Genomic DNA, 27,179 nt, shown 5'->3' on the forward strand with positions numbered 1-27,179 from the left:
CCTGGTTCCTGGGATGTGTCCCTTTGAAAGCACCTAATTGGAAGGGCTATCTTATTTTATGCTTACTTTATGGTTTGAATATTCACACTGTACTTTTAAGTGCTACTTTGATTTCCAGTATTCCCTTAGTACAAGAGGGCCTGTGCTAGAAGTTGGGGGGGTCACTGGACTCCAGGTTGTACTTTCTGTTTTGCCTACCTATTTTAAATTGACGCCCTCACTTGAGCTCGGTCTGTAGCTACACCCTGACCCCTCCCCTCTATGTCCGTCTCTAAAATGGACAGGGGAGCATGTCTGCACAGCATCAAACTCCTCATCCAACATTTGATTAGAGTGCAAGACACTCAGGCCCTAATTCTGAGTTTGGCAGGCAGCGAATGGCGGAGGCCCTAATACAAGTTTCCTGTTGGGCCAGCGGGAGGAAACAGTGTTTACGCTCGCCGGCCCAGTGGAAAACAGGAATTAACATTGATGCCAGCATGTAATTGAGCCGGAAGCAATGTGGCAGTTCGGCGGGTGCAGCAGTACCCTTCGCGCTTTCCACTGCCCATAATTCGGTAAGTGGAAAGCACAACGGGGTTGTCCATGGGTGCCCTCGATGCTCCCATTCTTCCAGCCTTTCCATGACGGTACAACCGCCATGAAAAGGCTGGCAGAATGAGGAATCGTAATCTGCCAGGGTGGGTGCTGCAAGCAGCTCCACCCTGGTAGATTTTAACCGCTGAGGTCGCCTGGCGGTGTTGGAGGTCGGATCATGGCGGCTCTGTCACGGTCGTAATGTGGCGGTCAGACCGCCACAACCACAGCGGTCCGACTGCCACCACATCTCTGACTTGTAATGAGGGGTTCAGTGTCTTTTTGTGAAATGGCTTGCTCCCAGGAAATGTTAATTTGGAAGAGTCATTTTGGGAGGGCTATCTTCCTGCTATGCTTATTTTATTGTTTGAATATTTGCACTGTTCTTTTATTTACTACTTTGATTTCCAGTATTCCGCCAGCACAGGGAACCCTGTTTCACTATGATTAGGCTAGACCACTTAACAAAATGCGGGGGAGGCATTGCAGTTATTTATTGCAACCACTTGGAAATTTCATTTGAGTCAGTTACTCAAATGGATTTTGAGACTTTTATCTTAAAATGTAAGCCATGTGATAATAAGGTATTAAAATGTTTTATTGGGTAACTAATTTACTGACCTCAAGGCTTTAAGGCTATTTTTTTACTCTCACTTAATGAATTAATTGAGTCTTGTATGCCGCTTCCAAATTTCAGGAACTAAGGTGATTTTAATTTTCACCTAGAGGACCCAATTCATAATAACATTTATTGACAAATTATACTGCTTCGACCTTAAACAACTGGTTAATTATGCCATTCACATGGTGGGCCATATTCTTGATGACATGTTTTCCAGTATCTCAGAGTTAGATGATAAATCAGTCATGCCAATTACATGGTCTAATTATAAAGGGATATTCTCTAGTTAAAATCTTATGTTGAAGGAAAATCGGTTAATAAGTTCCCATGGATTATGAAAGCCGGAGCCTGGCAAAATTAATCCTATTAAATCAAGCCTATTCTTGTAAATAACTTAAAAGTAGCCACAACTAATTACACAGATTGAATCAATGCAGCAGTGATTCAGTCAGCCACTTTAAAAATCTTTAAAAAGCAAAAGTTATTAAAGCAAAGTGTAGAAGGCAGGAATGAAAATGGAGGGAAAATTATAGTCAGGAAGAATGGCTAAATCAAAACAATATATTCAAAATTATAAAAGCATGATCACAACCAAAAAATCGATTTCACACAGAAAAGTAACCTGGCCAAAAACTCAGCCAAAGAATGATTTAAAATGGTTACAATTCTTTCTAGCCCCAACACCCTAAACACTTTGGTGTGTGATCAATTTCTGTGTGGCAACATAGAAGTCTTCTTTCAATGAAAAGGAAAGGAAATAGACTGTAGTTTTGATGCTAGCCAGAAACCCAACCCTATTGGTTCTAGGTTTGCGTGTTCAACTAAGTTATATTACACCCTCTATGAGTTTCCCCTTCTCAATACGGAGGGAGTAATTCAGCTTATTGAGTCCACAAAGTCACGGGCCCCTTCAGATCCATGTCCTCTAAAAATCACAGTCACTGTTCATCTTATTAAGCTCTCGAATGTGATAATACTCTTAGGACATTTCCACTGTGACTGGAAGAAAGCCTCCATCCTTCCCCTGATGAAAAAAAAAAACTCTCTTGATTTATGTGAGATAAAAAATTCTTAGAAAAACATCTGAACTCACAACTCTCAACCTTTTTGGATATGAATGAAATATTGGACAACGCTTAATATGGTGGAAAGGGAAATCAGAGCACTGAGTCTGCTTTAATTGCAGCAACTGAAGAACTTAGAATGATTATGGACATGGGGGAAAGGTGGCATTGATCCTATTGGATTTATCTGCCACTTTCGATACCACATGTTATTCAGAGCTTATTGAAAGGTTAGATGGCATAGGCATTGGCAGGAAGGCCCTAGACATTTTGCGTTATTTTCTCAATAATAGAGAACAATCAATAACTTTAGGTGATTTTACTTCCAAAGCGTTTACCCTACCATGTGGAGTTCCTCAGGGGTCCTCATTGAGCCCCACACCTTCAATATTTATTTAGTAGCACCAGCTAAACTAATTAGATCTTTTGGTTTTTCCACAGTCTCATCAGCTGATGACACAAAATTGTAGTCTTGATTTTGAGTGATTCAAGCGAGGTTGCCAAACATTCCAGCAGTTGCACGAGAGAGGTAGTAGGCTGGATGAGAGACAATTGTTTCAAATTAAACTTGGATAGAACAAAGGTCCTTCTATTTGGAAACAACATGCCTTTTTGAAATATATTGTGGTGGCCATACATTCTAAGCTCTATTCACCCTCCAGTCACTTAAGTAAGAAATTTGAGAGTAATCTTTAAAGGAAAACTCACTGTTGCAGATCCCATCAACCAAGTCATATTCTCTTACTTCTTGTTGTTAAAAACCTCGAGAAATATTCTCTTTTTAATCCCATTCGATCTTCAAAAAAACAGTAATCACTTCCTTAGTACTTTCCAGGTTTGATTACAGTAATGTTCTGTATAAGGGCATTTAATAAAAAGAAGCAAAATAAATTGCAAGTACCTAAAAATGCAGCAGCCCATTTTCTCATGAGGATCTCAAAATGCAAATCGGTTTCTCAACAGAAAATGAGTATCCTTTAAGGTTCTCTGTCTGGTGCACAAAGCTCTCAACTATACTGTTCCAGAATATCTTAGGAAAAATTGTTTTTGGGACACCCCTAGGAAAACTCTTTGTTCATCCTCTGCCAAAACTGTGGTACTTTCCAAAATCAGGGGTGGTCTTATTGTTGCCACATGTAAATTGTGGAACAAATTTCCCTGGTACCTCAAAACCTAGCCTATTTTTTGTAATTCAGACAACAGCATACAACTTTGCTTTTTGTTATTCCCTGCCTCTTTAGTCAACATCTACATCATTCTAGTATTTCAGGATTCTTTTAGATTATGTTGCCATCAGTAAGTAGACACTAGCACCAAGACACCCTCAGGCATTTGAGTGCTCTATAAAATTATATCACTATGGTGAAAATCTGTCAGAGAGCCAATAGGGAAACTCTCCCTACATTTTAGGCAACCAGAATAGAAGTTGAGCCTAATGCCTCCAAAGAAATGTTGACACTGGTGAAATCTCTGCTAGATGCCAATGACAAACTCCTTCTGGGATCTCATCATTGGATAGATGTAATGATTTGCCTTGATTTTCAACACACAAATCTGTAACATAAATATCTATTTTCGGGACTGACTAGAGAATGCCCCAGAACTCATAGACTGAGAACTAGACAATCACAAGTGCCCATATAGAGCCACTTTCAATCCTCTCCAACAAGAGAACTTCTCATGCCGTGCTAACAGAGTTTAGTCAGGTTCTCCTCTATGCTGAAGTTGTGTCATCACACCAAAAAATCATGTTGGTATTTTAATTTACACCATGTGCCACAGTGGAATCAAAAGAAATGTTGGTCACCTCGAAAATAATACAGTTGACTCGAATAATTGCATTTGTGGCAACCCATTTTAACCCACATATCATAATTATAATTACTGGCTCAAAAATGCCAAAAATGGGGCATGCAGATTGTCTAGATTCCAGCCAGTCATATATTATTAAAAAGGCTGCCAGGGTGCTGCATTCCACTTTGCAAGACCTACTTAACTTGTCAATTACCTCTTCTAAAGTCCAATGTGCAAGGAAACATAATGTAAAGAACCCTTCCTTGGATCCTGGAAAACTGGAAAACCACCACCCAATATCCTTATTCCCATTTCCAGCCCAAATACTGGACAAACTTATAAACTGTCAACTTTTTTCCTCTCTGGAGTGCCACAACCTTATTCACCAGTCACTATCTGTTTTCTGTCCATATCACAACACAGAGTCGACCTTTCTAGTTGTCTCTCAAGATCTGAGGTGCTCTTTAGACAAAGAAGACACTGTTGCTGCCATATTAATTGCTTTAAAGGCAGCCACTTTGACGGTGTTCCACAAATCTCTTGTTCATAGACTATTAAATTATGGGATCAGTAACACAGCACTAAAGTAGATCTTGCCTTTCCTGAAGGACCACTGCTTTTAAGTATTAGACAAACCCTTTCTCTCTTCCATTCTGCCTATTGTATGTGGTGCTCCTCAAGGTTCTTCCCTGAGTCCGCAAGAGGATGAAGGTTTACCTTCATCCTCTTGCGGACACTGTAGTCTCCTTTGAATTGTCGTTGATCACATATGCTGATGATATTCAGCTTCTCCTCTCAATGTCCCTTAAAGAAGACAAGAAGTCTGACCAATTCAGAAACTGCTTAGTAGCTGTTGCCATTTGGGTGGGGCTCATATTCTTAAGGCTGAATGGTGCAACAAGACAGAGGTGATGATTTTTGGGATGTGTTTTGGGAACCAGCTTCATCTCTGAACCCAGTAATAGTGGCCTAATATGCTGGGCCCCTCCTGTCGCCTCAATCGACAGTCAAAAACTAAGGGGTGTGCTTTGATGATATTCTCAAGAAGAAACACCAAGTTACCAAAGTAGCAACCTGCTGTTTTGGTCTTCTCAGGACTCTTAAAAAAGTAATTTGTGACCTCTCGCTCTGTGCCCAAAGAAACATTGTCCAAGATATCACCATATCTCACTTGGAATGCAAGAATGTGCTACATCTGGGTATAACTCAAGACTTGCTGAGAATTTACAGACCATCCAGAATGCGGCACCACATTTGCTATGAGGATCTTCAGATATGAACCCGTCTTCCCTCATTTAGCCCAACTTCATTGGCATCCTCTATATAAACGTATTAAATTTAAGGCTATTTGTTTAGTTTTTCATCCCTTTGTCAACACAAGACATACTTTTCTAAGAAAGTTTCTATCCCTTCACCCTTTCTAGGGCTTTAAGATAAGCCAATCCAGGGTTGGCTTATGTTACTAGAGTCAGAAGAGCCCAAGTGGTTTTTATTGGCATTTTGGCTCCTAGCAACTTAACTTTGGAGCACTCTTCCACTCAGCTGTGCTTTAGCCCAAGTGAAGCCACTCAGTGATATGATGCAGCTTCATTTAGCACTGGAAATCCCCAGTTGGGCAGCCTTGCATTTTATAAATGATATAACATAAGTCCATGGTACTGTAGTGTGTTTTTTGTTGGCTCTAGAATAAGATTCTTAAGTGGAAGGTGAAGAATTTCAGGTGTATTGATTCAAGTATGCAGCAGCATGGAACAAAGTGTGTGATGCATGATTTTTCTTTGAGACAAGTGTGGTCGGAAAGTGTAGATTTACATTTGTCAAGGCCATGGTTTAACCATTTTTTATAGTGTGGAAAGGGGACACAGGGGGTCATTACAACCCTGGCGGACGGTGTTAAAGCTGCGGTAATACCGCAAACAGGCCGGCGGGAAAAAAAAGGGAATTATGACCATGGCGGAAACTGCCAACATAGACAGCCACTTTAACACTCCGACCGCCGAGGCGGTACAGACAATGTACCGCCCACAGTATCCCAACCCGCCAATCCGCCACCTTTTCCGGTGCGGATTCACCGTGGATAAAAACACGGCGGAAACAGCTCTTACAATGGGAAAACGCTCACCTCAACACACTCCACGAGGAAGGAGGCCACCATGGAGCCGGAACTACAAATACTCCCTGTGCTTGTCTTCCTGCTCCTCTACGAACACCAGCAACGGCGGCACCGAAGACAATGGTGAGTCCTGCACCTACGACATAGGGGAGGGGGGAGGCAAAAGTCAGGGGCACACACATGCAACACCCCCACCCCCACCCTCGCACACTACAACACACACACGAATGCATTTCCAAACATCACAGTAACAACCCACAACCCCCCCGGAAGAATGCAAAGACAAAAGGAAATCAGTTCAACCATTGTAATGTATCTAAATACAGTAACCAAATATAAACAGATATATATAAAAATCTAAAAATTATACATCATGATTAGTACTGCAGGTATGCACATATCAATGTCCATGGACCACTGGGCCCACAAAGCATGGGCGAGGCCCACACTAGATACCTGTCCACAAACGGAGAGAACACTGCAGGGGCATCAGATAGAAATACAACAGGCACCTCAGGGGGAAGGGAAGGGGTGGCACCTCAGCTGGATTACAGCACCACGCCAGATCCACGACGGGGCTCCATGCCCATTGATGTATCCTGGGGAGTGCAAAGCCACAGTCTCTCAAGTCTTTCCAGTGGGTGGTTTGCCCACTGCTTTATCCTGGGGAGTGCAAAGCCACAGTCTCTCAAGTCTCTCCAGTGGGTGGGTTGCCCACTGTACCATCCTGGGGAGTGCAAAGCCACAGTCTCTCAAGTCTCTCCAGTGGGTGGGTTGCCCACTGTACCATCCTGGGGAGTGCAAAGCCACAGTCTCTCAAGTGGATAACAGTCTCCACTGGTTCTGGAGGGGGACTGGTGCCCAGAGTGCTTCATCCTGTGAAGGACAGACGAAGTGGATGCTGTTCTCCACTGGTTCTGGAGGGGGACTGGTGCCCAGAGTGCTTCATCCTGTGAAGGACAGACAGAGTGGATAGTGTTCTCCACTGGTTCTGGAGGGGGACTGGTGCCCAGAGTGCTTTATCCTGTGAAGGACAGACGGAGTGGGTGCTGTTCTCCACTGGTTCTGGAGGGGGACTGGTGCCCAGAGTGCATCACGCTCCCCGTGACGGTCCCAGTTCCATCACTGTCCCAGCTGCACATGGGCTAACGATGCTTGAGTTGGCGGTCTTTGCCCTGTTCAGCGGTGCTTTGCCCTCTTCAGTGGTGCTTTGCCCTGTTCAGCGGTGCTTGACTTTGCTGTCTCTGACCTGTTCAGCGGTGCTTTGCCATGGCGGTCTTTGCCCTGTTCAGCGGTCTTCACCATGGCGGTCTTTGCCCTGTCCAGCGGTGCTTGACTTTGCTGTCTCTGACCTGTGCAGCAGTGCTTTGCCATGGCGGTCTTTGCCTTGTTCAGCGGTCTTCACCATGGCGGTCTTTGCCCTGTTCAGCGGTGCTTGACTTTGCTTTCTCTGACCTGTGCAGCAGTGCTTTGCCATGGCGGTCTTTGCCCTGTTCAGCGGTCATCACCATGGCGGTCTTTGCCCTGCTCAGCGGTGCTTGACTTTGCTGTCTCTGACCTGTGCAGCGGTGTGCGGCATGACGGTCCCTCAGTGCCCAGCGGGTCTGTGGCTGCCGGGGTCCTCCAGGGTACTGACGCTGGTGGTGCTCTCCAGACCAGTGACAATCGTGCTGCCCTCCAGGGCACTGACTCTGGCGGTGGTCTCCGGACCAGTGACGATAGTGCTGCCCTCCAGGGCACTGTCTCTGGCTTTGGTCTCCGGACCAGTGACGATAGTGCTGCCCTCCAGGGCACTGACTCTGGCGGTGGTCTTCGGACCAGTGACGATAGTGCTGCCCTCCAGGGCACTGACTCTGGCGGTGGTCTCTGGACCAGTGACGATAGTGCTGGCGGTGGCGTCCCGGCCGGCGGGGAGGATGGCGGCCTTCTCCGCCGTGCTGCTCTTACAAGACTTTGGAGACTTCTTCTGCCTCTTCACCACCTTAGGAGGAGTCATAGCTGGCTTGGCGCTCCCCCCAGGACCCGTGTGAGCTGTTTTGCCGGCAGGAGTCTTCACCCTCTCCCGTCGGCCACTTCCCAACTTAAGGTGCTTTACAGGGGGTGGACTGGCAGTGCTTTGGCTCCGAGTCACACTAGCTGCCCTGGTGGCCGGTGCACTCCACAGACCTCTAACACGCACCACTGGTACCGGACTTTTTTTGGCTGAGGTGCTACTACGGGGACCTATGAATTGGAGGGGTGTGGGTGGTGGCACAGAGGTCAACGTTGCTCAGGAAAAGTTTCTGACGAACACTGGGATGTATAGCTGGAGGGGGTCAGGGAGTGGAGGAAGAGTAGGAGGTTGTAGGAGGTGTAACTTTAGGTGATTTGGGTGCAGGTGCAGGTACTGGAGACTGTTGTGAGGTGGATGGATGTTGGGTGTGTGGGTGCCCACGTTTGTGTACTTTGGGAGGGGGCATCACAGACACACTGGGAGTGGACACAGGGGACGTGTAAATGGTAGTGGGGGTGGTGAGTGCAGGTGAGTGGGGTGTGGTGCTGGGTGTTCTGGTGCGAGTCCTAGTGCCTGTAGATGTAGTGCATGCAGGTGAGAGTGTAGACGAGACTGGGAGGGAGGAGGGAGACGACGAGGAGGGGGACACAGTGGAGGCAGTGGATGTTGCTGTGTCTGTATGTGGGTGATGCTTGTATGAGTGCCTGTGGGATGTGTGGTGCCTATGTTTGCCTGAGCTACTTTTGTTTGTTGCGGTGTGTGCATGCTTTTCTGATGGTGTGCTTGGGATAGGCTGGGGTACAGGGGATTGGGTCTGGGTGGAGGAAGTTGGAGGGGGGGGCTAGACACAGGGACAATGGCTGCCATCAGTGCTGATGCCAGAGATTGCAGGGTTCGATGAAGTGCAGCCTGACCAGAATGAATGCCCTCCAGGAATGCATTAGTGTGTTGCAACTCCCTTTCCACACCGTGGATGGCATTCACAATGGTAGACTGCCCAACATTGAGTGACCTGAGGAGGTCAATGGCCTCCTCACTGAGGGCAGCAGGGGTGACAGGGGCAGGGGCTGAGGTGCCTGGGGCGAAGGTGATGCCCACCCTCCTGGGTGAGCGGGCACGGAGCGAAGGCTGAGGGGCTGCTGGGAGGGCGGTGCTGGTAGGGGGGGTGGCGGCTGTACCTGTAGAAGTGGGGGGGCACAGATGTTGCCGCCACCACAAGGGAGCTCCCATCGGCGGACGAGTCCGTGTCGCTGTTTGCTGATCCAGTGACTGACGTGAAGCTCCCCTCGCCCTCCGTCCCACTGGTGTATTCCGAGTCCGTGGTGTGGCCCTTCATGGCCATGTGGGACGCAGCTCCCTCGTGCTCCAGTGCCACTGTACCTCCGCCTGATGATGCTGATGCACAAAAGAACAGGGAGACCACCAAAAGGTGGGGGGACGACAGAAGAAAGACAGGTTGAGTGCATGGCTTACCGCTAATGTTGGCGAACAATACAGACACAGCAGCCCCCTGCACTACGCTGTGCTCTTGGCCTCTACAGATGCAATTCCTGGGATATGGCCTACATGGCTATGAGTGTCATCTGTCCACATAGATGGCACAGAGGCATGTCTACCTGTACTTGGCACTCTACAGAGGTGGGGTGGAGTGGCACATGGCCTGCATTCTGGAGGGGCCAGCCTATGTAACTCGCCCTGGCCTTGGGAAACCCACAGCCCTCCTCCCCCACCCAGACCCCTCCACTGCAGGCAAAGGCCGCAGAATGATGTTGTACTCACCCCCTTGTGTCTGCTGTGATGCCCTCAAGTGCCCATCCAAGGGTAGGCCACCGCCAGGATCCAGAACATCAGGGGGGTCATGGTGCGACGGGCACCCCTCCCACGTTGGGAGGCCATCCCCAGCTGAGCCTCCGCCGTCTTCTTGCTCCAGCGGCAAATGTCCTCCCATCTTTTACGGCAGTGGGTGCTCCGTCTCTGGTGGACCCCCAGGGTCCGGACGTCTTTGGCGATGGCACGCCAAATGTCCTTCTTCTGGTGGGCGCTGACCTACATGACATGTACAGGGGAAGAAGAGAAGTCATTACCAACTGCACCGTTGAAGTGAGTGGCCAAATCCCTACCCTTGCCATGTGGCACATGCATTCACAGTCCTTCATGCTCGCAGAACTCTGCCCCCTTCCTACTGACATCCAGCCCTCTCCACCCAGGCATGGCCCATACAATGTGCTCCCTGTGTACTTACCTGTTGGTCTGGAGGACCGTAGAGTAGCGTGTACTGGGGGAGGACCCCGTCCACGAGCTTCTCCAACTCCTGAGCAATGAAGGCCGGGGCCCTTTCCCCAGACGGAGCAGCCATTGTCTCTTCCAGACCGAGGTCACAGCAGCACTTGCAGTGTAGGTCCTCTCCTGTTGAAGATCAGGTATGGAGTGATTGAACAGATAGAAAATGGCGGTCACGTCTGCGGCGGTGACGTCCGCGGCGGTGCGTATCATCACGGCCGGCGCACTTCATCATTGGCTCCTGGGACCCCTAGGGTCCAATGTTAACCAATGCAGCATTGCGCAGTGGTCTACGATCGCCTACCACGACGGTGTACAACGCCAGCGCAGTTACCTCACATCCCATTGTCCCAGTTTAGAGGTCAGGCAGCCGCCATTTGAGGGGCCCACATGGCTTCATTTACTACTGCGTCACATATACCTAGGCCTGGACTCAACACACATACAGGAAGAATTTTGGATTTGGTGTCGTGTTCTGTGTAGCTGTGGGTACATACCTGAGAATTTGTTGACTCTGTGGTCGCTGTTGTCCTTCTTAGGCACCGTCAGCTGAGATATTTGAGGAGATGGCGAAATCCTCCGGTGTACCGACCGCTGGTGGACCTGTTAACAATGGAGGAGCGACATTTGATCGTCACCTACAGGTTTGACCGTGCCACAGTCCAGGAACTGTGTACCCAGTTGGAGCCAGACCTGATCTCACCAATCCGCCATCCCACAGGAATCCCCCCTCAAGTGCAGGTGCTATCAGTGCTCCATTTCCTTGCAAGTGGGTCATTTCAAACAACAGTGGCCATGGCATCAGGGATTATGTTTTCCAACGTGTTGTCCAGAGTGTTGTCTGCCCTGCTGAAACACGTGAGGAGCTACATCGTTTTCCCTCAGGCGGAGGATTTGGCTACAGTTAAAGGTGACTTTTATGCCCTTGGACATATCCCCAACATCATAGGTGCTATTGATGGCACCCAGGTAGCTCTGGTCCCCCCCGCAGGAGTAAACAGGTGTACAGGAATCGGAAGAGTTATCATTCCATGAATGTACAGATGGTATGTTTGGCAGACCTGTACATCTTGCAGGTAAATGCTATGTTCCCTGGCTCAGTGCATGACGCCTACATCCTGCGGAATAGCAGCATCCCGTATGTGATGGGTCAACTCCAGAGGCACCGTGTGTGGCTATTAGGGGACTCTGGTTACCCCAACCTGTCATGGCTACTGACCCCAGTGAGGAATCCCAGGACCAGGGCAGAGGAACGCTACAATGAGGCCCATGGGCGGACTAGGAGGATGATCGAACGCACCTTCGGCCTCCTGAAGGCCAGGTTCAGGTGCCTCCATATGACAGGTGGTTCCCTATTCTACTCACCAAGGAGGTGTGCCAGATCATCATCGCCTGCTCGATGCTTCACAATCTTGCTTTGCGACGCCAGGTGCCTTTTCTGCAGGAGGATGGTCCAGATGACGGTGTTGTGGCAGCTGTGGAGCCTGTGGACAGTGATGACGGGGAAGCTGAGGAAGAAGACATTGAAAACAGGGAGTCAGTCATACAGCAATATTTCCAGTGACACACAGGTGAGAATGTTTTTTTAAATATTACATTCACTTTCACACTTCTACCTCTATCCTGTCTGTCAATTTGAAGCAGTATTTGGTAACTGAGTTGTACATTTCCATTATGGTTTCACAGGTGTGGTTACCAACGTGTGTCATCTGCTTGCATCCTTCATGGACTTGTGATGTGTGACATAGGTATGTTGACATTACATTTGAAAATCGCATTTTGTCACTGTCATTGCTAATACACATTTTTTAAATCACAGACTGACTCCAGATTGTTTTGTGGTTCAAGGGTGTTTATTGAAGTGCTAATTATTGGAGGGGGTGGCAAAATGGTGATGGGTGATGTTGGAGGAATGTCCATGGCAGAGTCCAGTCTATTAGTCTCACAGGTGCTTTGCCCAAATGGGCATAGGAAGTGGAACTGGGGCAGTTCCAATCTGGACAGGGTAACAAAGTGGGACAGTGGGAGGACAAACAGTGTGGTCTCATTTCCTAGCGGGGGTCTTGCCATCTTGCTCTGTCCTGTTCCTGGATCTCAGGGACTGCTTGCGGGGTGGTTCTCCGTCTGCAGGGGGTGGGGTGCTGGTGTGGTGGTCCTGTGGCGGAGCGTCCTGTCCACTGGCGCCGGCGGAGGTGGTAGGTAGTTCATCGTCCAGGCTAGTGTCAGGGGCCCCTTGGAGTGCCACGGAGTCCCTCATGGTCTTTTGTATGTCCTTCAGCACCCCTACGATGGTGCCCAGGGCGGAGCTGATGGTTCTGAGCTCCTCCCTGAACCCCAAATACTGTTCGTCCTGCATGCGCTGGGTCTCCTGAAACTTGGCCAGGACCGTAGCCATCATCTCCTGGGAGTGGTGGTATGCCCCCATGATGGAGGAGAGGGACTCGTGGAGAGTGGGTTCCCTTGGCCTGTCCGCCCCCTGTCGCACAGCAGCCTTCCCAGTTCCCTTGTGTTCCTGGGCCTCCGTCCCCTAGACCGTGTGCCCACTACCACTGCCCCCAGGTCCCTGTTGTTGTTGGAGTGGTGGGTTCTCCTGGGTTCCCTGTAGTGGTGGACACACAGCTGATTGACGTGTCCTGGGTACGGAGGTATGGGCCCGCTGGGTGGGTGCTGTGCTGGTGTTACCAGAGGGTGGAAGGTCAGTGTTGGGCTGTGCCTGTGCAAGGGGAACCGACTGTCCCGAGGCCCACGATGGTCCGGGCTGGTCATCTAGATCCAGTTGGCCAGAGCTGCTGTCGTCACTGTGGGCCTCTTCTGTGGGTGGAGTGGAGATGTCTGGACCCTCCTGTGTGGTGACGTAACATAGTGGTCCTGCAGGGGTATAAGAGCATGATTATTGTATGTGTGTGTGTCATGGTGTGCAATGGGTGGGTGTGCATGTACCCCAGTGCAAGCATTCTTGTGTGGGGGCTTGTGTGATTATGGTTGGGGGGGTGTAATGGGTATGTGCAGTGGGCATGCTTTAGTGATGGGTGTCCATGCTTTGTTGGGTCATGCAGGGCTTGGTGTTGGGATGGGTGGTTTGTGTTATTAGTACATTAGTGAGGAGTTGGAGTGATAGGGGAGGGGGTGAGGGTGGGGGTGTGTGATAGCATGCAGGTAGGGTGGGGGATATGATAGTTAAGATTTCACTTACAGTGTCCATTCCTCCACCGACTCCCCCGAGGCCCTCTGAATGCATGATGGTCAAGACCTGCTCCTCATATGTTGTTAGTTGTGGGGGAGGAGGTGGGGGTCCGCCGCCAGTCCGCTGAATCTCGATGTTGTGCCTGGAGACCACTGAACGCACCTTCCCCCGTAGGTCGTTCCACCTCTTCCTGATGTCCTCCTGATTTCTTGAATGCTATCCCACAGCGTTGACCCTGTCGACTATTCTTCGCCATAGCTCCATCTTCCTGGCTATGGAGGTGTGATGCACCTGTGATCCAAATAGCTGTGGCTCTACCCATACGATTTCCTCCACCATGACCCTGAGCTCCTCCTCGGAAAACCTGGGGTGTCTTTGGCGTGCCATGGGGTGGTGTAGGTGATGTGTGGGGTGGTGTATGTGTTGATGAGTGTGGTGATGTGTGGTGGTGTGGGGTGTTTTGTGCATGGATGTTGTATGGGTGATGGTGTTGTGTGCCTCTGTGTGGTGGGGTTGCCTATTGCTGTGCTCTCTGTCTGTCGCCTTCATCTATAGTTTTTGGTCGTAGGGGTTTGGGGGTGATGTGGGTGTGTGTTTTATATTGTTTTGGGTGTGTGGGAGTGGTGTGTGTATGTGTATCAGGTGTGTGTATTTGGAATTGTCCAATGTGGCGGTGTTTTGGAGATGTGTGTGTATTTTGAGCACAGCGGTGTGTACCGCCAATGGAATACCGCGGTTGAAAGACCGCCGCGTGGATTCGTGGGTAGTGATAGCATGGGCGTGTTTCTGTTGGCGTGATGGTGGAGGAATTGTTTTCACCAGTTTATCACTGACCTTTGTTGTGGCGGACTTGTGTGGGTGTCTGAATTTCGGCGAATTCCGTGCTGTGGGTCATAATAGCTGTGGCGGAATTCCGCGGCCGCCGCAGTGTATTGGCGGTCTTCTGCACGGCGGTAAGCGGCTTTTACCGCCAATGTTGTAATGACCCCCACAGTCTCATAATAAACAACATCACCGAATCCCTGCTTCTATGCAATTGAGTACATGTCACAATACTTCCCTTACTGCACTTCTGTCTACTGGCTGTTTTTTGAGGACCATTAGTATCAAAACCAGCACCTCACACCCAACTCAATCCAGATTTCTGCGCATATTGTTTCTCTGTCTGAGCAACTATGAGCAGCGGTATTGTCAAATGTCACAGTCCATGTAAGACATTCAACATGCAGAACAACTATTTTATGCTGGGGTGCTTCTTATGTGTGAGCTCATTGCACAGCCACCCTGCCACTAGAAATATTTACTGCAATTGACCCTCTACGCATTCTATCAATTTGCAAGACTTCTCTAAAGTTCATATATACTTTACTCTTGAATTCTGATTTCCCTTTTCTCCATGTAACAACATTATTTTCCAATGCTCCCAGATTGAAGCACCATGTTCAAACCCTTAGTGCAGAGACTGGTTTGTTGAACATTACCACAGGATGTTTTTTCAGTGTAGACATAGGGGGTTATTCTAACTTTGGAGGAGGTGTTAATCCGTCCCAAAAGTGACGGAAAAGTGACGGATTTACCACCAGCCGTATTACGAGTCCATTATATCCTATGGAACTCGTAATACGGCTGGTGGTATATCCGTCACTTTACCGTCACTTTTGGGACGGATTAACACTCCTCCAAAGTTAGAATAACCCCCATAGTATATTGCTTTGGCGGAGGAGTGTTACTACTGTAAATCTTTAGAAATAAAACAATAATAAACGGTGCTTATTATCTGTTTATTTTTAAATGGGCAGGGCCATGGGGGTGACGAGCACTGAGGGGAGGGCACAGGGCACTCCCCTCAGTGCATATGTATGATTGGCTGGCCCTCTCAGGCCGGCCAAACACACATGCGCACAACGGCTCTCTCCAACCTGGCACTGTGTTGCCGAGGACAGGCCCTGGCTCCCAGTCTGCATTGGAGCACCAAGCCAGGGTGCTCCAGCCAATCATAATGCTGCTCTGAGCAGTGTCATGATTGGCGCAGGACAGGCTGGGAGCCTGTGCCTGGACTGTGGCAGCGGTGCGGTGGCAGCGACTTTAAGGTACATTTATTTTTTTGTTCCCCCCGCCCATGACCCGTCACTTTTCCCAGTTGCCATCTGCAAATGGTGACCGAACTCTATTGCAGATGCACCACTATGGCTGAACCCAATGAAATGCATGCACAATGTGAGAAGAAAAAAGAAACACTTATGCATATCCTTTTGTGCCTGGGTGACTTTGCCCACTCTGTCTGCCAATATCACCTGGTTCCATTTTATTTGCTGGTCACTGTACATTAAAGGCACAAATGAACAGGCTTTAAAAACGATGGCTTCAATAACCAGACTTTTGGTATTTTTAATTTACATTCCATGGCTTACACCATTCCCAGAGTGCTTCTGCAGTTGTGAAAATTGGCTAATTTAGTAAAGGCTAACCCCTGACTGTCCCAATGAGTTGTGGGTCCTAGGTTCAAATCATAGTCAGCCAACTTTGCCTGCCCTCCTTCTGAGGTTGATAGACAGAGTATCTTTAATTTGACTACTAGTAGACCCATTTAGTTGTGATGCTTAGAAAAGAAAAAAATGCTGTATGAAACAATGCATAAATTCAAGCCCTCATTATCATTATTATTTAATACAAAATAGTTTGGGTTGTCTGCTTTGCAGTGCATAATATTGCATTGCAAGACGCCTGGGACAGATAACTCACCCCTGAGCTCTGGCCAAGCACTGTTCCTCAAACTACGATCACTGCAAGTAACAACCTTGTGGTAATCTCACTTATGGAATAAATTGATGTTCAAGGTGTTCCTGAACACTGGTTGTATTGTACTAGATAGCGTTTTGCAGAAATTTATGTCATTGTGCTTTATCTCCACCCGTGGTATCTAATGTGCTTTCTTCCTCCCCTGGAGATGAGAGAGGGTATACATTCTTCCATCTGACTTCCACTGGGGCAGAAAGAGCTTTTGAGTTGTGAGTAGCCCTTGCCCCAGTTTTTATATATCTAAAACCACTGCACATTGCCCTACACAGAGGGGCACAAAGACAGTAGTCCCCTCTAGGGGACCATTTTGATATGCCTGGGAGGTTACCGTCTCCTAGAAACAATCTCTTCTTGGTAGTGGATCGTTGCCTGCTTGGGGCCTTCCTGCACCAATTCCCAATCATCGATCCACTAGCAAGAGATACCATTAAAAAGGGAAGACTCTACTTTCCAACAGTACCTCTCCCTTGGTGAGCGTCACTCGGAGACTAAGGGGGTGATTCTAACCCTGGCGGTCGGTGATAAAGTGGCGGCCAACCCGCCAACAGGCCGGCGGTCGAAAAAATGGAATTCTGACCCTGGCGGGAACCGCCAACACTGCCCGCCACATTAACACTCCGCCCGCCGCGGCGGTACAGACAAACAGCGCGGCGGTCACCGCCAACAGGCAGGCGGCAGACAATGTACCGCCCACAGTATCACAACTCACCAATCCGCCACCTTTTCCGGGGCGGGAGCCCCGCCGATAAAAACACGGCGGAAACAGACTACGAACGGGAAAACGCGCACCAAAACACACTCCACGAGGAAGGAGGACAGCATGGAACCCGAATTAAACATCCTACCTGCTCTCGTCTACCTTCTCATCTACCACGAGTACGAACGCCGGCGCAGACGACAACGGTGAGTACTGCACCTACGACACACGGGAGGGGGGAGGAGGGAAGCTTACGGCACACACATATGCGACCCCCACCCCCCCCAAACTATGTACACACTAATGCAGAGCAACAATGCACAGTGACACCACCCAAACCCCCCTGAAAAATGCAAAGACATAATTAAATTGGGAAGAAAATTTTATATAAACAATAGACTCTGATATGTATCGGTCAACTATGCAAAATATCCATAACAAAATGATACTATATACACTGCCATGGAGAACCGAGGCAATTAGTCCTCTACATCAAAGTTAAATAGAACAGTCCGTGGGCTACAGTGTAGCGACACAAGGGCAAAGCCCACACAGGAGACCTGAGTCCTTTGGAGAGAACACTGCAGGGGCATCTGATGAAAAAACTACAGGCACCTCAGGGGGAAGGGAAGGGGGAGGCACCACAGCCACATGAGTCCACGACGCCAGATCCACGAAGGGGCCACCATGCCCATTGATGTATCCTGGGGAGTGCAAAGCCACAGTCTCTCAAGTCTCTACAGTGGGTGGGTTGCCCACTTTACCATCCTGGGGAGTGCAAAGCCACAGTCTCTCAAGTCTCTACAGTGGGTGGGTTGCCCACTTTACCATCCTGGGGAGTGCAAAGCCACAGTCCATCAGGTGGATGACAGTCTCCACTGGTCAAGGAGGAGGCATGGTGGGCACAGTGAACCATAAACAGTGCTTGACAGGAAGGGCCCAGCGGAGCGGTGCTTGAGACGGCGGTGCCCAGCGGAGCGGTCCTCTTCTGCACGGCGGGCCCTGTTCAGCGGTGCCTATCTTCACGGCGGGGGCCTGTTCAGCGGTGCTCTTCTGCACGGCGGGCCCTGTTCAGCGGTGCTCTTCTGCACGCGGGCCCTGTTCAGCGGTGCTCTTCTACACGGCGGGGCCCTGTTCAGCGGTGCTCTTCTGCACGGCGGGCCCTGTTCAGCGGTGCACATCCAGTAGGTCAAGGGAGCCAGACCTGGCCTGGACTCCCTGCTCAGTCGCCCTCCGACCGTGATGTTTCTGGACCCTTCGGGGACGGAGTCCTGGGCCCTTTGGTGTCCTCCTTTCCAGCTGGGATGTGGCATGTGGGGCCCACCTGCTCCGCGCTCCTGCTGCCTGACTTCTCCGCCCTGCTGCCCTTACGCTCCTTAGATGGGGCTCTCGGGCCCTTGCCTCCCCTAGATGTTGTGGCTGGTGAAGTGGGCGAACTTTGCTCCTTGGGGGCAGCCGTGTCAGTCCTCGCACGGCGGCCCTTGTGTTTCCTGGTCCTCTTGCCGGGGGGGGGGGGCTGGATGTGTCCTTGCTGCTGATTGAGGTGTCGCTGCTGGCAAAGGGTGGACTCCAGAACCCATGCACAACAGTGACACCCGAAGCTGGGCTGGTGGTGGCTGTGGTGCTCTTGGGACTCTTTGCAGATGGAGGGGGTAGGTCATCGGAGGGAAAGAGGTCAAGATTAGCCAGGAAAAGTTTTTTAGGGCCAAGGTAAAGGGTAGGAGAAGTGGTGATGGGAGTGGAGGAAGAGGATGTGGTTGTAGGAGAGTCAGGTGTGCTGTCATTGGGTGAAGGTGCTGGTGCTGTAGGCTGTCGTGAGGTGGATGTCTGTTGGGTGGGTGGCTGCCTGCGTTTGTGTGTCTTGGAAGAGGGGGTGACAGACACAGTGGGAGAGGACACAGGGGACGTGTAAATGGCAGTGGGGGTGGTGACTGCACGCGTGCGGACTGTACAGGAGGGTGTGGTGGTGATGGAAGCACTGGCTGATGTTGGTGTGCATGCAGGTGTGAGTGTAGACGTCACAGGGAGGGAGGAGGGAGACGAGGAGGAGGGGGACATAGGGGTGGTAGTGACTGTTGGAATGTCTGCATCTGGGTGTTGCTTGGGTGAGTGTTTGTGGGATCTGTGGTGCTTGTGTCTGGATGAGCTGCCCTTGGGTGTTGAGGTGTGTGCAGGCTGGTCAGATGGTGTGGATGGGATAGGCTGAGGAACAGGAGACAGAGACAGGCTGGAGGCAGTCAGAAGAGGGAGGCTGGAAACAGGGACAATGGCTGCCGTCAGTGCTGAGGCCAGAGCAGTGAACGATCGTTGATGGGCAGCCTGACCCGAATGAATGCCCTCCAGGTAGGCATTGCTCCGATGCACCTCCCTTTCTACCCCCTGGATGGCATTCAAAAGGGTAGTCTGCCCAACAATGAGCGTCCTCAAAAGGTCAATGAGCTCCGCACTGAGGGCAGCAGGGGTGACAGGGGCAGGGGCTGAGGTGCCTGGGGCGAAGGAGACGCATGCCTTCCTGGGCGAGCGGGCACAGAGCGTAGGCTGAGGGGCTGCAGGGAGGGCGGGGCTGGTGCGCTGGGTGGCGGCTGTACCTGTAGAGGCGGGGGGCCCGGATGTTGCCGCCACCGCTAGGGAGCACCCATCCGAGGACGTGTCTGTGTCGCTGGTCTCATCACCGGTCCCCGTTGTGGTGCTCCCCTCGCCCTCCGGATCACTGGTGCCCTCGGTGTCTGTTCCTGGGCCCACCGGGGCCTTGTGAGTTTCAGCTCACTCGTGCTCCGATGCAAAATCTCCTCCGCCTGATGATGCTAATGCACACATGCACAAGAAGATGAAGAAGAAGGGTGGGGGGAGAAAAAAGAAGACCAGGTTCAGTGCATGCAATGTCAACACCGTTGGCGGAGAGGACAGACACAGGAGCCTCATGCACTAAGCCGCGCATTCGGGGTACACTACTCAGTACTTCTGACTAAGACAACAGGTCAAGAGACGACAAACGCGCACATGTGTGAGGCTGGACCATCAATAGCTGTACTTGTCACCCTACAGAGGTGGGGGCCGGGAGCACAGGGCCATGCCTAAGGGAGAGGACTACACTACAGAAAGCGCCCTGGCCTAATGTCACCCACAACCCTCCTCCCCCACCCAGACGCCTCCACTGCGCAGAAAGATAGCAGAATGTGCTGATACTCACCCCCTTGTGTCTGCTGTGATGCTCTCAAGTGCCCATCCAAATCAGGGTAGGCCACCGCCAGGATCCGGGACATCAGGGGGGTCAGGGTACGAATGGCACCCCTCCTAGGTTGGGAGGCCATCCCCAGCAGTGACTCGGCGGTCTTCCTGGTTCCGCGGCGGATGTCCTCCCACCTCTTGCGGCAGTGGGTGCCCCGTCTGACGTGGACCCCCAGGGCCAGGACTTCCTTGGCGATGGCACGCCAAATCTCGACTTTCTGATGGGCGCTGACCTATGTGACATGTACAGGGTGGGAAGGAAACATTCATCAATTTACTGCATGTTAGATGTGATTGGCCCCCCCTCCCCAACCTTGCCATATGGCACATGCTATCCTCTGTCGTGCGTTGCGCTCCTCATTCGCCCCCCACCCCACCAACTTACATCCACCCCACTCCACACAGGCATCGCCCATTCAATGTGCACCCGGTGTACTTACCTGTTGGTCTGGAGGACCGTAGAGTAACACATACTGGGGGAGGACCCCATCCACGAGCTTCTCCAACTCTTCAGACGTGAAGGCAGGGGCCCTTTCCCCAGTTGCAGCAGCCATTGTCACTTCCAGACCGAGGTCACAGCAGCACTTGCAGTATAGGTCCTCTCCTGTGGATGATCAGGTCTCGAGTGATTAAGCAGATAGAAAATGGGGGTCACGCCCGCGGCGGTGCGTACCGCGGCGGTGCGTACCGCTACCGCCGGCGCACCTCGTCATTGGCTCCTGAAACCCATAGGCTTCAATGTTAACCAATGTGGCTCCGTATAGCGGTCTTCGACCGCCTACCGCCACGGTGTGCTCCGCCAGCGCATTGACCTCACATCCCATTGTCCCACTTCACAGGTCAGGCAGCCGCCATTTCAAGGGCCCACATGGCATAATTTCTACTGCGACACACAGGCCTAGGCCTTGCATTGCCACACATACACGCCTTTCAAAACATAGATAACCGTGTGCTATGCAAGCTGTGGTGAACGTACCAGTGATTAGCTTGACTCTGTGCTCCATGTTGTCATTCCTAGGCACCGTCCGCTGGGACTTGCGAGGAGAAGGATGAATCCTCGCGTGTACCGACCGCTGGTGGACCTGTCGACAATGGAAGAACGCCACATCATACTACGATACCGACTTGACCGTGCCACTATCCTTGAACTGTGTGCCCAGCTGGAGCCAGCCCTGATGTCCTCCATCCGCCAACCCACAGGAATTCCCCCTCTGGTGCAGGTGCTGTCAGTCCTCCATTTTCTTGCAAGTGGCTCATTCCAGACAACAGTGGCCATGTCATCTGGAATGTCTCAGCCTATGTTTTCAAAAGTATTGTCTAGAGTGTTGTCTGCCCTGACGAAACACATGCGGAGTTACATTATATTCCCTGAGGAGGTTGATTTGGCCACTGTGAAGGGTGATTTTTATGCCCTTGGACATATTCCCAACATCATTGGTGACATTGATGGGACCCATGTAGTCTTAGTCCCCCCAAAAGACGATGAGCAGGTGTACAGAAACAGGAAAAGTTACCATTCTATGAACGTCCAGGTGGTCTGTTTGGCTGACCAGTACATCTCCCATGTGAATGCCATGTTCCCTGGTTCAGTGCATGACGCGTATGTGATGCGTAATAGCAGCATCCCTTATGTGATGGAACAGCTACAGAGACAACGTGTGTGGCTAATAGGTGACTCTGGTTACCCCAACCTGCCTTGGCTATTGACCCCAGTGAGGAATCCCCGGACCAGGGCAGAGGAACGGTACAATGAGGCCCATGGGCGAACTAGGAGGATCATAGAAAGGACCTTTGGCCTCCTGAAGGCCAGGTTTAGGTGCCTGCATATGACAGGGGGATCCCTGATGTACTCACCAAAGAAGGTGTGCCAGATCATCGTGGCCTGCTGTATGCTTCACAATCTGGCATTGCGACGTCAGGTGCCTTTCCTGCAGGAGGATTGTCCAGATGGTGTTGTTGAAGCAGCTGTGGAGCCTGCGGAGAGTGAAGAGGAGGAAGACTCAGATGACGACACAGACAACAGGGACAGAGTTATCCAACAGTATTTTCAGTAGCACACAGGTAAGAATCACCCACGCCATTTTACTTTTCCTGAAAGCCTCCTGCTTCTCAACTTTGTCTATGACCCCCCAGTTCTTTTAAACTGATGTTCGATTTTCCCTTCCCTTTTCAGTGCTGTATGACCCACTGCGTGACTTCTGCTTGGTTAGCCCATGGACTAATGCTTATTGATCTCGGTATGTGTTCAGCACAAAGTTAACAGAACATAATTGATCGGTAATGTGTTATACATTTGTAAATAATACAGCCTGACTCCTGATTGATTTCAGTGCATTGAGTGATTTAGTTTTTGTGCTCGATAATGGTACATGATATTAACACGGTGATGGGTGGGGGTGGAGTAATGTCCATGGCAGAGTCCAGTTCTCAGTCTCACAGGTGCATTGTCCATATGCCTGTGGAAGGATGGAGCAGGGGCAGTTCAAGGTTGGACAGGGTGGCAATGTGGGACAGTGGGATGACTTCAGGGGGTATCTCATGCTGGCGGGGGTCTTGACATCCTACTCTGTCTATTTTTTGGATCTCAGGCTCCTCTTGCGGGGTGGTTGTTCTTCAGCAGGAGGTGGGGTTCTGGTGGCCTGTCGTTGTGGTGGGGCCTCCTGTCCACTAGCGCCGGCGGAGGTGGTAGGCTGTTCCTGGTCCGGGCTAGTGACAGGGGCCCTGTGTGGTGCCACATGGTCCCGCAACGTGTCTTCTATCTGGTTGAGGGCCTGGACTATGCTCCCCATAGCGGTAGAGATGTTGGTGAGTTGATTGGTGAACCCCATGTAGCGTTCCTCCTGCTGTGCCTGGATCTCCTGGAACCTGGCCAGCACCGTCGCCATCGTCTCTTGGGAGTGGTGATAGGCTGCCATGATGGTGGTGAGGGCCTCTTGGAGAGTGGGCTCCCTGGGCCTCTCCTCCCCCCCCTGTCGCACAGCAGCCCTCCGAGTTGCCCTGTTTCCCCCGGCCTCAGTCCCCTGGACGGTGTGCCCACTACCACTGCCCCCAGGTCCCTGTTGTTGTTGGGGTGGTGGGTTAGCCTGGGTGCCCTGTAGTGGCAGACACACCACTGATTGACCTGTCCTAGAGACAGAGGCATGGGCCCGCTGGGTGGGAGCTGTGCTGTTGGTCCCAGAGGGGGTTGGGTCTGCTGTGGCCTGTGTGTGGGGAACCGACTGTCCAGAGGTCCCCGATGGTCCGGGCTGGTCATCAGGTTCCAGGTCGACAGAGCTGCTGTCATCACTGGGGGCCTCTTCCGGGGGGGGATGGACATTTCTGGACCCTCCTGGCCGGTGTGTTGGCGTTCGGGTCCTGCATGGGGTAAGAGAGTATGGTTATTGTTTCTGTGTGTGCTATTGCGTGCCATTTATGGGTGCCCTTGTCCCCCAGTGCTGTCATTCCCTTGGGGGAGGTGTTGTGGGGGTGTTTTGGGGGGGGGGGGATGTGCAGTGGTCATGCTTAGGTGATGGGTGTCCATAGTTTGTGGTGGCATGCAGGGGTTGGTGTTGGGTGGGTTGTGCTGGAGAGACATTCTCAGGGAGGATGCGTGATGGGGGGTTGGGGGTGAGGGTGGTGGTGGGGGTTAGCATGCTGGGGGGGGGTGAAGTAGTTGAGATTGTACTTACCAGAGTCCATTCCTCCGTGTACTCCAGTGAGGCCATCAGGATGCAGGATGTTTAGTACCTCTTGCTCCCATGCTGTGAATTCGGGTGGAGTGGGTGGGGGTACCCCGCCAGTCTTCTGCACTGCGATGTTGTGTCGCGAGACCATCGAGCGCACCTTTCCCCGTAAGACGTTCCAGCGTTTGCGGATGTCGTCTCGATTTCTGGGATGCTGTCCCACCGCGTTGACCCTGTCCACGATCCGCTGCCATAGCTCCGCCTTCCTGGCTATAGTGGTGTGCTGCACCTGTGAGCCGAAGAGCTGGGGTTCAACTCTTATGATTTCCTCCACCATGACCCGGAGTTCTTGGTCCGAAAAGCGTGGGTGCCTTTGGGGTGCCATGGGGTGGTGTGGATGAGGTGTGGGGTGGTGTATATGGTGATGAGTGTGTTGGTGTGTGGTGCTTTGTGCTTCTATGTGGTGTGTGTGATGGTGTAGTGTGCCTCTGTGTGATGTAGCTCTCTATTCTGTGATGTGACTCTCTCTCCTTCGTCTCTGATCTTCGGTCGTAGGGGTTTGTGGGTGATGTGGGTGAGTGTTTTATAGTTGATTGGATGTGTGGGAGTGTTGTTGGTATGTGTGTCAGGTGTGTGTATTTCAAATTGTCCAATGTGGCAGTGTTTTGGAGCTGTGTGTGTATTTTGACCGCGGCGGTGTGTACCGCCAATGGGATACCGCGGTTGAAAGACCGCCGCGTGGATTTGTGGGTCAGAATGGCATGGGCATGTTGTTTTGGCGTGGCGGTGGAGGTTTGGTCATCTCCAGTTGTCCGCGGCCCGCTGATGAGGCGGCCTTCCTTGGATGTCGGGTTTTTGGCGGATTCACAGTTGGTGGTCAGAATGACCGTGGCGGTTTACCGCGGCCGCGGCGGTAGTATGGCGGAGTTCTGACCGGCGGTATAGGCCTTTTACCGCCGAGGTCGGAATGACCCCCTAAGATATTCTTATCAGCACTGATCACAATGAAAGCAGCCAGGGCCTAAAGGCTCATTCTGTTTTGTCTTGAAGGGGAATACAAACATTCAATGGGTGGAATACTTGAATTAAACCCAATCATTGCTAGTTACTAGGAGATGCATCTGAGTCAATCACATTTGTTTGGCCATCAGGGTTCTTCAGACTGGATACATCCATATGCAAATCAACCTTAGAAAGAGAATTGAAGAAATCCAAGACTGATTTTGGGCTTTTTGGCCTCATAAGAATGGTGCAGTTTTGCTCTTGTGGCACAGTTAGCATGGAACCCTATTCTGGGCATACCCATCGCACTGAGGGTAGTGCACTGAGGAATAAAAAAAAAGTGATAGCTACTGGTAAATACTCAGGCTACATCCCAATTGATTATTGTTTGCCCATCTTTCCTCTTCAGACAAGAACTAGCAGTTTGCAAATTAGCCTTGACCCTGGGAACAGTACAGCCTGAACTGCAAGGTCAGGTGCTCTTTGGACCAGAACACAATTTAACCAAACCATTTACTTATTATAATGACCACATCAGCAGAATTCAATTTCTTTCCTGTGGCACAGTGAGCACAAGACCCACTTCTGGTATGCCCATTGGACGTGAGGTGTCACAGTGATGAGCATAAAATTGTGACGGTTGGAATGATAGAATTTCTGAATTTCATGAAAAAGCACTAATGTCATTCAAACAGTGTCCAAAGATTACCCCAAAAGTGAACCTTCATTATCAATACACGTTAGTTGATAGGCATTATGCATGACAAGAAATATAAAGAAGTGCCACGACTGATGCCATTGAAAAGTAAAGTATATACGTGGGCTGCATTGATGTCAAAGGGGTGACAATGAAACACAAGAAGATAAGAGTGGGAGACTCCATTCATGTGCCTCAAGGTATCTCATTACCATGCTTGTTTACTCCCTTTCAGCACAGCTGCTAATATGGGACTAATCGCAGTGAACAACAACATGAATGCTCACCACAAAATAGTAAGTCAGTTCTCGTCGTTCTTTCATGGATTAGGAAAACGTAACACTATAAAAGTAACAATTGCATATTAATGAGAACATCCATCTTCGTGCTCAATGACACAGACGAATAGCATTTAATGTACAAGGAACTACTGTTGAAAAGGAACTCAAATCATTACTTAAACATGATATTATTGAGCCCTCTATTGATGCATTGCCATAGGATTCTCCTCTAGTGGTAGTACCCATAACGGACAGTGAGGGAGCTCCTCACAACTGTGTGTATGCATCAAGTGAACAAAGCAATTGAAAGAGAATGACATCCAGGTTCACACATTGCTGACATAATAACACAATGGAATGGTGCAAAGGTCTTCTCTTGTTTTGATTTAAATAAAGGATATAATCTGTTGGAATGTGAGGAGAATTGCAGTACATTATAACGTTTGCTACACATATTGGTCTATTTTGATATAGGACTAAGTTTGGGTGTGTCACCAGCTGCAGAGTTTTTTTCAAGATGTCATCTGATGTATCATACAGCCTGTCATGACTGCTTTCAACTGTGGTTATGACTTATTAGATGTTAATACTACACAGAAGAAGCATGATAAAGCGCTCAAGCAAGTGTGATGTTAACCTATTGATGCAGGTTTAACTTTGAATGCTGAGAAATGTGAATTCCATAAGACACAGCTATAGTTCTTTGGCCATATCTTTTCTCATGGGGGTAGGACACCTGATCTAGATAAAGTGCAAACGATGTCAACTGCCAATCCTCCTCAAGATGTTTAAATGTTACATTAATTCCTTGGCATGGCCAGTTACTGTTCCAGATACATACAAGACTTTGCTCCCTTGACAGATGATGAAGAAGAATGTTTTATTACATTGGTCACATGAATGCGAGCAAAGCTTTAAGAGAATCAAACAAGCTATTGAGAATGCTACTGAAACGGCATACTTTAATCCACAGCTTCATACCGGATTTCTTGTTGATGCTAGCCCTGTCGGGTAAGATGCAGCCAATGCACAGCACAGCGGACTCCCAGATGCTCAAAGACATATTGTGGCATATATAAGCAAAGAGATGTCTCAAACTAAATGTGCTTATTCACAGTCTTCAAAAGAAAGTTTAGCAGTGGTTTAGGATTGTGAACATTTCCACATATTCTTATATGGAAAGCATT

This window comes from Pleurodeles waltl, chromosome 2_1, assembly GCF_031143425.1.
Source record: "Pleurodeles waltl isolate 20211129_DDA chromosome 2_1, aPleWal1.hap1.20221129, whole genome shotgun sequence".
In the NCBI taxonomy this organism is placed as follows: domain Eukaryota; kingdom Metazoa; phylum Chordata; class Amphibia; order Caudata; family Salamandridae; genus Pleurodeles; species Pleurodeles waltl.